General features: G+C 45.9%; 1 long non-coding RNA gene across 2 annotated transcripts in view; it reads right to left on the reverse strand.

The window, feature by feature from the left end:
- Positions 1-4,148: 4,148 nt before the first annotated feature.
- Positions 4,149-10,464, reverse strand: part of LOC122166966 — an 11,938-nt gene continuing 5,622 nt past the window's right edge. For both annotated transcript variants that reach the window (XR_006170926.1, XR_006170927.1), the window contains exons 4-5: positions 5,959-6,022; positions 4,149-5,115 (exon numbers count right to left, since the gene is read on the reverse strand). This is a non-coding gene — a long non-coding RNA (uncharacterized LOC122166966). The remainder of the gene's footprint in view (positions 5,116-5,958; positions 6,023-10,464) is intronic.

A 10,464-nucleotide genomic window follows, 5' to 3' on the forward strand; every position in this document is an offset into this window, starting at 1 on the left:
AGGTTGCCCGTTTTTGTTTGATTGCAAGAAACCACGAACAGATTGGCCACCAGTCCCTGTATCTCAGCAATGCAGCAGCATCTTACAGCAGGCTAGGCTGGAGCTCTGAGATCTGTTTGTAGAGGTCTGATACCTTTATTTTCCATAAACCAACTTTTCCAGGGTGTCTGAGAGGTTCTTAATCGCTTTGTTGCAATTGCTGCTATAACTCAGTCACTCACCTTGGGTACAGCTCATTCCCAGGAATGCTGTGTGGTGCAGGCAGAGCTCACCTTCTGATAGCTCCTGCTGCACAAGCCGTATGCACCCTTTCTGGCTTGAAGTCAAGTGAAAACTGCCCACTGTGCACAGCTGGTCACCCTACAGATGCAACCCATGACGTGGCCTCCACTTAAAATAAGTTTCTGAGTGTTGCAATGCCTGCATAGCTTCTCTCAAGGCTCTAAAGCACGTACACCGGGGATTTGTCCATGCTGCATACAAGGAAAGCAGAAATGCAGCCACATCTTTTCTGAAGGGATCTCGTGTGTGCTTTCCCTTGCTTCTGCACTTCATTGTGGTGCGGAGGGGCAAGGAAGGGCACAAGAAAAGAAAAAGCCCAAATAAGCATTCGCTATTGCTCTCAGAACACTTGAGTTTAACAACAGGGAGGTGATGCGTATTCATTGCTCAGGAGGTGCCTGTGAAAGGGCTTAATCGGAAACGTTTTCAAAGAGGTCAGGTAGATGTCACTTCCATTCTTTTTTTTTCCCAAGTTAATTTTGAAGGACTTAAATTAAATTATCTTTTTACTTATTATGCTGTGTTTATCAAAATCATGTGGTTTCTTGTAATTAAAAAAAAAAAAAAAAAAGCCCTTGACAGAAAAGAATCTTTACAATTAAAAATTAAGTGCCATCTTCTTATAGCCTCCACTATCCTGTGGGGAGTGAGAAAGTCTAAGAGTGCACACAGACCCAACACAGGGTTCCAGCACCGGAGGAATGGAAAGTGCAGGCTGCCTGACCACTTCTGGCCTGGAAAAGAAACCAATAAATCAAACACTTGATTACACACAAATTCTGTCCATCAGACTGAAACCAGGAGAGAGATGTATAAAAACACTTGCAGCATCCAGTGGGAGGTCTCTAGTTCTGGATGTTGGTTCTTTGATCTCAGAACAAAAATCTAGGAATCAACTCTTGGTATTTTTAGGATCTGCTTTTTTAGATTCCCTTGTTAACGGGGAAATCTCAGGTGCTGAATTTTAATCTCATTAAACTTGTACTTTTCAAGGCCTCCCACAGACTCAGGGTGTATAAATCACTATGACTCATCCACATAATATTGAAATGGACCAGCCAGAGGTTCATGTGCCTTTCTCTTCTGGTACCTTGATCTATCTCACAAACTCATTGCTATCTTAGGGCTGGGTGCATGCAATGTCTTTTTCTAACATGGATGTGTTGAAGTTGCAACAGGTTTGTACTCCTAACTTTCTGTGACTTGTTTCATCTGTTTTAGGGCCTGGTGTTGGCACAAATCAATGCACTGGTTTGTCTTGGAATAAATCTTAACCGTGGCTTCTGTCAGTGCTTGCTTGTTTGTTAACGTGCACACAGATGCTGGGTCTTCCCCATCACCTGTGAGGTGATGCATATGATGCACAAACCGCAGGAGGTGTTTTAAAATCTGTGCTGATCACAACTTGTTGCCTGAAGGTAGAATGTCCTACAGTGAACTATTATCACTGTTTGTTTGTTTTTTTTTCTTAAAGCTCCAAAGCTCGGAGGGTGGGGTGGAGATCAGGGCATGCTGGCACTTGCTGGCTTTTGTTCTGTATCTAGTTTCTGACGTTAACAACTGCAGTTCTGTCAGCAGAGCTTTTCTCAGCTTTTTGTTTCTGTCATGAGCTGCGTCCAGCAGCACTGCGTTCTGAACGATCACAGAAGCTGTCAAAGGCAGCAGTAGCAGCTCTCTTCAAATGTTATACTGCGTGTTTTTACCTGCACTGTGAAGCTGTTTGAAGTTATTGATGCAGTTTGCAGTGGGAAACTGCTGAGAGTAGGCAAGAACTACTAGCTTGTCTGCTCATCGACCTCAGTGTTCAGAGTTTCCTTGTACATTTCTTCCTCTTTGAAGTAAGATTTTTTGTTTTCCAAGACAAAGGTGTAATGCATCTGGCTTAATTTTCTAAATTGGCAAATTATATCTTTATTTGTAAAATGACACCTGGAGTTCGAGCTAGGTTTCTGCCTTTTATGCAGATAGAATGTGATTGATACAAGATGTCTACTCCCAGTTAATCTAATCCTAAAAGCATGGTAACTGGAGCACTTCTTTGCTTCCTGTCACCTTAAATGAGCCCTTATATCCATAACTAACTGAAATACTGAATTCTGTTGATCCATGAGACTACCTTTGTATTTAGAAGCAGTGTGACTAGCCATCATCCTGTTTACCTTAACACATTGTCACAGAGCTCTAAGGTTTGTGCATTTCCAGTTGTAGCTGGTTGTGCCCCCGTGTGAATTTAACCTGGAGTTCTTTTAGGTTTATTCACTCTAGAGTTTCTTTGAAATTAAAGCCTCATTTTTATCACAATTTCCAGTAGAACAGTTTGGTTTCAGCTTATTTAGTGAACTTCAGTGACCTCTTCTCATATTTCTTCCTAATTCAAACTAACAGTCTTCAAAGCTGCTTGTCTGGCCTGGAAAATACCAGTTCAGGGTGAGAGGAACCTGTGGCCCGCTGTACAAAGATCTCTCTGTTCTTTTACCTTTTACTTCAGTTAGTGTCTAGCCAACTCAGATATGCAGGCTCCACTCTCTTGCAAAGTCTACAGAGACTGAAATTCTCACACCTGTACTGTACAGTGGATGTCAGCAAATCATGAAGTAAATGGAGATGCCCAACATTGGCGCAACGCTTGTTTAAACTGATTTGTGGTTTTTCGGTCAGCATCACAGCTAAAGATCCTCTGAGCAGAAAGACAGGAGGATGCTTCACTGTGACTTTGTGATGATTTTTAATCCCATCTAGAACCTTTCTCTGCATGCGTGCATTTAATGGATTACGAAAAAAATCATGCTGTAAGATGAGTTAACTCTAACCCTGTGCTTAAAAGGCAGATTAGCTTTGGCCAGCAGTAATACCCAAGGCTGCTGCACTCAGAGGAGCCAGTGTTTGAGCAGTGGAAGCTGTGAGGTTTTAGTCCATCATTCTTTATGCTTATGTCACTATAGAGCTGCTCCCAGAACTTGCAAAGCTACTGCTCTTATCCGCAGATGAGGTGTGAAGATGAGATGGGAAAGAACCTCTGATCAGCCACTCACTCTCTCTCTCCCCAATGATGCAGTGTGCTTGTCTCTTCGTTTTCATGATGATTTAGAGCACTGTGCTTTGCTACCAGCCCCCTCCATGTGCTTCCAGCTGGGATGGAGCAGAAGGGCTAAGCAGAAGCCATCCACATGGCTGTTGCTGATTCAGCACCAGCTGTGTGTGCAGGGCTGTACCAAACTAGCTGGGCCTTCTCTTACAGTGAGGAATAGTGCTAGAAGGCCAGGATGAGAACCTTCTGACGGGCCGTCATCTTATTCAGAATACTTTGTCTCCGTACTCAGTCTCAGCCCTGCTCCCTTGTTGCTGCTCCTCTGGCCTCCAGCAAGTTCTTTGCTGTCTCATGGCATCCTCAGGTAGCAGACCTGCAAGGCTTGGGGCTGCCTCTCCAAGCCTTACTGCAGTTTGAGTCTGTGCTTGGACAACAGTGTGCTGAGTCAGGGCATGTTGCTGTAACGCAGCCCTGATGTTTCCCCCGGCTGGTATCCTCCTCTCAGTCTGAAGGGCTTTGCTCCAAATTCACTCAGTGCCAGCTGTGAAGGACTTGCTGGTTATTTCGATTATTCTTCTCATTTTGGGGTTCACTGCAAAAGTGCAAAATCTTACTGACTTCTCAGCTCTCTCCTGAACCTGGTACAGGGGCCCATCCCAATGAGGTATCAGTGTTATTTGTCTCCTTCCAAGGTGCACAGAAACAAGGATCTCCGGAGCCATTTTTATGGAGGAGAAGCAGCTGCATACACACAAATGGAATGCTATCTCTGGGCAGAACAGGTGAAGAAGCAGTTCGGGAGTCTAAAATATCAGAACAGAGTAATTGAGGTGTTTTTTATTGCTTCAACAGGAGATTTGTCTTATAATCCACAGAAAGTTGCAGTGCTATCAGGGGGTTCTGTTCATCAGCATAAAATGTGCCTCTGAATTACAATGCAAAAGTCAGTCTCTCTTGTTTGTAATGCAAGGATTCTAACTGAAGACTGATTTGATTCTTGTTCCTTGCTCTGAAGTGCTACCTTCCATATTACAGTCCCTGCTGGTGTCTCCCAAGCACCAGACAGCACTTCCCTCATCTAAAAGCAAAAAGGGAGCATGGAGCAGTGCAAGCTGCTGAACTTCCTTGCTATGGAGAGACACTGGAGAAAAGAGACCAGGTTCCATCTGACTTAAATACAGCTTTAAACCGATGCCGCTCCTCCCAAATCAGCACCCCCTCCTACTTTCTCCTCTGTATGGGAATACAAAAGTAGACACAGCAATATGTGATCCAGTTATGTGCTTGCAAGTGGAACACAGGATTTTGGAAATGGGAGGACTGAGGTTTCCAGTTGTGAAAGAACTCAGTGTGAATGCAAGAGTTTGGATCTCTGATTATAGCTCTTCTGCCAGCTTGCTGAATACAATCAAGTGCTCAGGAGTCTTCTGAATAAGAATAACAATCATTTTAGGCCACCTCTATGTTGCTTAACCACATGGAGTATGTAACGGTGATTTTTACAGCTTACTTCCCATGCCTCAGTCTCAGCTCTTAATTTGCTTTTGGGGAATACATTTCCAGATCAAATCAAGAGCTTCATTTTCCATCCCATATTAACCGTGTTACTGTGCTCACATGCCAGAAAGACATTGCTCTTTGAAAAACTGAGTCAGTGTATGTGGCAACGACCCATGCACTTTTTAAATACCTGAGCATCATTACCCATGATGTAGTCTGACAGATGAATCTTCTACTACTGCTCCATTCTACGGATAACTGTAATTAACTGCAGTTTGTTTTTCTGATACTTGAAGTTGTGTGACCTGAAAATCAGTGAACAAGATGTATTTGTGCATTTTACTGTGGGTATCTCTAAATAAAATGTATTTGTATAGTGTGTCGACTTGGCTGATGGCTTCCTTTTTTTGCTAGTCCTTCCATAACAAGTAAACCAAAGGCAGTTTGACAGTGAGCAGACTTGCATTTGTCCTTTTAGCAGTCTGGCATTTATGCAAACATGACTGATTCAAAGGAAGTAGTGAATTAGTTTTTTGATTTTGTTCCCTCACCCTTCACCAGTGACTGCACTGACACCCAAGGACAGGTTCTCAGCCTTTTCCACAGTTTAAACATCAGTCACGTTCTGTGTATGGCTGCAGTAACAGTCCTTACTTCCATAGAGGATATGTGTAAAGGCAGAGCTGCAACTATCAGACCTCAAAACACCTTTCTCTTTTCTTCTGGTACCTCATTTGCTCTGAAGCAACAGTTTCTCCTCAGAGGCACTGGACCATACATGTACCTCTAAGTATAGAATGGACCAGTGTTGGCTGCATAGCACTAAAGCTTACAGGCAAATCTTGAGCTCCAGAGATGCATCTGTAGCTAGATCTGTCTCCATGTTTTCATTGCTCAAGAGAGCAGGGTCTCTGTCCAGCCATCCTATTTCTCTGTCTCAGCTTCCCTCCTTAGAACAAGGAAGACTGGTTTGGGAGGAATGTCCTCGGGACATCCTAAGTTCTATGTTGGGAGTTAGAACTGTGTGCCAAATGCTCCTCCTGCATCCCCATTTTTCTCTCACTTGGCCTTGCCATGAGCTGCTGGTTCCTACTGTAGTTTCTCATGGAAAGACCGAGGCATTATATGCAAGGTATAAGAGACTATACCTCCAGCAGAACCATCTCTGCTTCCTGTCATACTGTAGTAAGTGTTCCTCAGGCTTGAGGTTACCTGAAAAAGAAAGAAAAGTCAAAAGATGTGTATACTGTCACCTACTGAGCCTGTACCAAAACTGTTGGAGATTTGAGGGAAGCAAAAGGAAAAAAAAGTCCCATGTGCTGGATACATGCAGGACACGGTGGATAACAGGTGGCAGGATGAGGCTGGAAAACACTGGTAGCAGGACAGCTTGTGGCTCCTGGCTTGCGCTCTGCCACAGCCATGGCTTTGGATGGGCTCGTGCCAAGCCCTCAGTGTGGAATCTGGAGATGAACTGCTCGTGAGCTGTGTGCTGTCCTTGGATCGTCACGTTTCCTCTGAACGGTTGTTACTCAGTGCAGAACGGGCCCCCTGCAGGATAAGGCTTGCGTTTCTACTCCTAAGCCTTAGGAAACAGAGAGGGTGAAGGGGCAATTACTTTTAGCTACAGAAATGGTTCTGGCAACGTCCTTTACAGCTACATCTGGTTCTCCACAAAGTAAACACAAAAAAGGACTGGAAGTGGCTGAGGACCTCAGGAAGCCCCAGGACTGTCAATACATACAGGCTTTTTCCTAGGCATGTGTCCAGCAACAGATCTCAGCAATAAGCTATCCAAACCTTTTCTCAGCAACTAATTTCAGCATTAGCCTACCTGGCCACATCGCCCGGCTTGTGAGTCCCCTTGTTTTCCCATTCACAGTGCAGATGAAAGAGTTTGTTTTTTGCTGTGATTTCTTTACCCAATGGACATTTTAACTGTTTTATGGCAGTGGCTTTCACTCCTCAGACTGAACAGTCCATGATCCTTCAGCACTTTCTCACAGATCATGCTCAGCATGCACGTGTGTGGCCATCATCATTGCTGGGGTGGAATCAAGAGAACTGTTGCATTCCTTGGCCTGGAGTCTGTGCTGGTCTGCTGTCCATCACGATTTACCATACACTACAAGACCTGTGGCAGTGCACACTGTCCTCCCTTTCAGCACTCAAACTGCTGCCTGCCTCCATCTAGCAGCCCCGCTGCTGCAGCTTTGTCTGGCTGTCGGTCACCACTCTTCTGCTTGGGTATATTTTGTTTCTGATCACCGTGGCTGTATCCGCTCCTGCCAGCTGGTGGCACCGCTGAGCAGAACAAGAAAGCCAGAGCAGAGCAGCGTTGCGGTCACGGCTTCATGTTGGCTCTGGTTCTTCCTAACCATACCTGTACTCATCCTGACTGCTTCTAAATGGAGAATCACAGAATCACAGAATCACCCGGGTTGGAAGGGACCTCAAGGATCATGTAGATCCAACCCCCCTGCCTAGCAGGGCCACCAAACACACACATTCAGATCAGGTTGCCCAGGACCCCGTCCAACCTGGCCTTAAACACATCCAAGGACGGGGCATCCACAACCTCCCTGGGCAGCCCGTTCCAGGGCCTAACCACTCTCCTTGTAAAGAGAAGCAGCAGAGTATTTCCCATTGTGAGGTGCTTCCATCGTTCAGTTCAGTAAGTAGATTCATACACAGAGAAATGCCAGGAACACATTGCTGGTGGTGTTCTCGGGATAAGGGCAGCCCATTCTGTCAGAGGCAAAACGTTAGCACGTTCACACATGTTGCATTAGAAAGCAAATAATGTTGCCTTTTGCCTCCCACCTTTCTCAAACCCCAGCCTTCTCATCTGGAGGAACAAATGTCACGATGGCTCCAGCCTCTGTCAAGCCTGGGTTGAGAACTGGCTGACTGGCAGAGCGCAGAGGGTCGTTGTTGGCGGTGCAGAGTCCGGTTGGAGGCCTGTAACCAGCGGTGTTCCTCAGGGGTCGGTGCTGGGTCCGGTCTTGTTCAACATCTTCATCAGTGACCTTGATGTGGGGATAGTGGCCACCCACAGCAAGTTTGCTGATGATACCAAGTTGGGAGGATTGGCTGACACGCCTGAAGGCTGTGTTGCCATTCAGCAAGACCTGGACAGGCTGGAGAGCTGGGCAGAAAAAAACCGGATGAGGTTTAACAAAAGCAAGTGTAGAGTCTTGCATGTGGGGAGAAATAATTGCATGCACCAGTACAGGTTGGGGGATGAGCTGCTGGAGGGGAGCTCTGCGGAGAGGGACCTGGGTGTCCTGGTGGACGACAGGTTGGCCATGAGCCAGCAGTGTGCTCTTGTGGCCAAAAAGGCCAATGGCATCCTGGGGTGCATTAAAAAGAGCGTGGCCAGCAGGTCGAGGGAGGTGATCCTCCCCCTCTACTCTGCCCTGGTAAGACCTCATCTGGAGCACTGCGTCCAGTTCTGGGCTCCCCAGTACAAAAAAGACAAGGATCTCTTGGAAAGAGTCCAGGGGAGGGCCACAAAGATGGTGAAGGGCCTGGAGCATCTCTGCTATGAGGAAAGGCTGAGTGAACTGGGTCTGTTCAGCCTTGAGAAAAGAAGACTGAGAGGGGACCTGATCCAGGTCTATAAATATCTGAGGTGTGGGGGGCAGAATGGCGAGGCCAGACTGTTTTCAGTGGTGAGTGGAGACAGGACAAGGGGAAACGGCTGGAAACTGCAGCATAGGAAGTTCCACACAAATGTGAGCAAGAACTTCTTTACAGTGAGGTGACGGAGCACTGGAACAGGCTGCCCAGGGAGGTGGTGGAGTCTCCTCCTCTGGAGATGTTCAAGACCTGCCTGGATGCCGACCTGTGCGACCTGCTGTAGGGAACCTGCTTTGGCAGGGGGTTGGACTCGATGATCTCTGGAGGTCCCTTCCAACCCCTACAATTCTGTGATTCTGTGATTCTGTGATTCTGTGATTCTGTGATTCAATCTCATTTGGGATCAGCTGATCAGCTGCTTGAAAGCACTGCTCTGGACAGCAGTACCTTTCCCTCAGCATTACAGTGCACCATGAGCTGAGAGAAGAAAGATGAAAGCCCTGGGGCTTCAGCACAGAGCTACAGTCAAAAGGTTAGCTTGAGAGTTCCTTGGACTGTTTGTGCCCAAGATATGAACAGAGACACAACATGGGTCATGTTCCAGGGATGCTGATGTCTCAGCAGGAAGATTTGCAGCCATCATAATCAGTGCCTGATTTGGTTGTTGCTTTTTTTTTTCCCCCCTGTAAAAATGTGTAATTCCAGGTGTTCCTTCTCTCCCCAGAGCCTCCAACATTACAAGTGCTGCAGGGGATAAGGACTCCTCTATAACAGAAATACTGCAGATTCTAAACTGAAGAGGATGTGACTAAGGCTGTCTCTGGGGACTCTGCTGGCTCGTGTTCATCTCGTGCACCACAACTTCCAGGTTCTTCTCTGCCAAGCTGCTATTCGCTTGCCTGTATTATGGGATTCTTCCTTACCAAGTGCAGAACTTCCAGTTTCCCTTTGTTGAACTTCATGATACTGCCATTTCTCCAGTCTGTTGAGGACCCTCTGAATGCATCACAACTCATCCCAGTGTCCCAAGGGAATTAGCTGTTGTGGTCACCGAGACACTCTCAATGACATTTGAAAAGTTGTGGCAATCAGGTGAAGTCCCTGATGACTGGAAAAAAAAGCAACATCACACGCACTTTCAAGAAAGGTAAAAAGGATGATGTTGGGACTGGCAAATCTTTTACAGTGAAGGTGGTGAGGCACTGGAACACTTTGCTCAGAGATGTGAATGATGCCCCACCCCTGGAGACTTACAGGGTGAGATTGGATCAAACCTGGGCAACCTGATCTAGCAGTGCATATTCCTGCTCACTGCAGGGGAATTAGACTAAATGACTCTTAAGTGTCCCTTCCAACTCTAAGGATTCTATGATTCTATCATTCTATGCATCATCTGCTCCTCCCACTTTAGTCCAAGCCATGAAAGAAGCCCCATGGGAATATCACCAGTGATCAGTCACCAGCTGGACTTTGTGGTCCTGACCACAACACCTAGAACACACCAATTCTGCCAGTTTTCTGTCCCTGTTTTTGGCTCTGTACAAAGCTCATACTTCATTAATTTTCTATGAGGATGCTACATGAAACATTACTGCAAGCCTTGCTACAGTCAAAGTGAATGACATCCTCTGTTAATTCCTCACTAAGCAGGTCAGTCATTTCACTGTGGAAGACATTCAGATTGATCAGGCATAAATTCCCCACCGTAAACCCCTGATGACACTCTCAACCAACTTTCAGTCCTCCATATGCTGGGAAATGACTTCCAGGACTAGTTCACCTTGGCAGAGACTGAGGTGAGGCTGACCAGCCTGCAATTCCCCACCCTCACTCAAGCTCATTGGTTCTTGCCATTGCCAGTTGCTGGAGCTACAAGTGTTCTTTTTAGAATTCAAAGCATATGACTGACATTTTACTAGAGCTGACAAAAACTGCTGGACATGCTGTACAAAAGGTTCTCCTAAATATAATACAGGATAAAAATATTTGTAATTTGTCCTAAGATGAAATTCAGAGAAAAACTACAAATAGAGGTGTGTCCACATTTGTCTTCACAACATGATGTGAGGAGA

The sequence above is a fragment of the Centrocercus urophasianus genome, unplaced genomic scaffold (assembly GCF_019232065.1).
Source record: "Centrocercus urophasianus isolate 14NV4802_14NV808 unplaced genomic scaffold, USGS_Curo_1.0 seq_35, whole genome shotgun sequence".
NCBI lineage: Eukaryota > Metazoa > Chordata > Aves > Galliformes > Phasianidae > Centrocercus > Centrocercus urophasianus.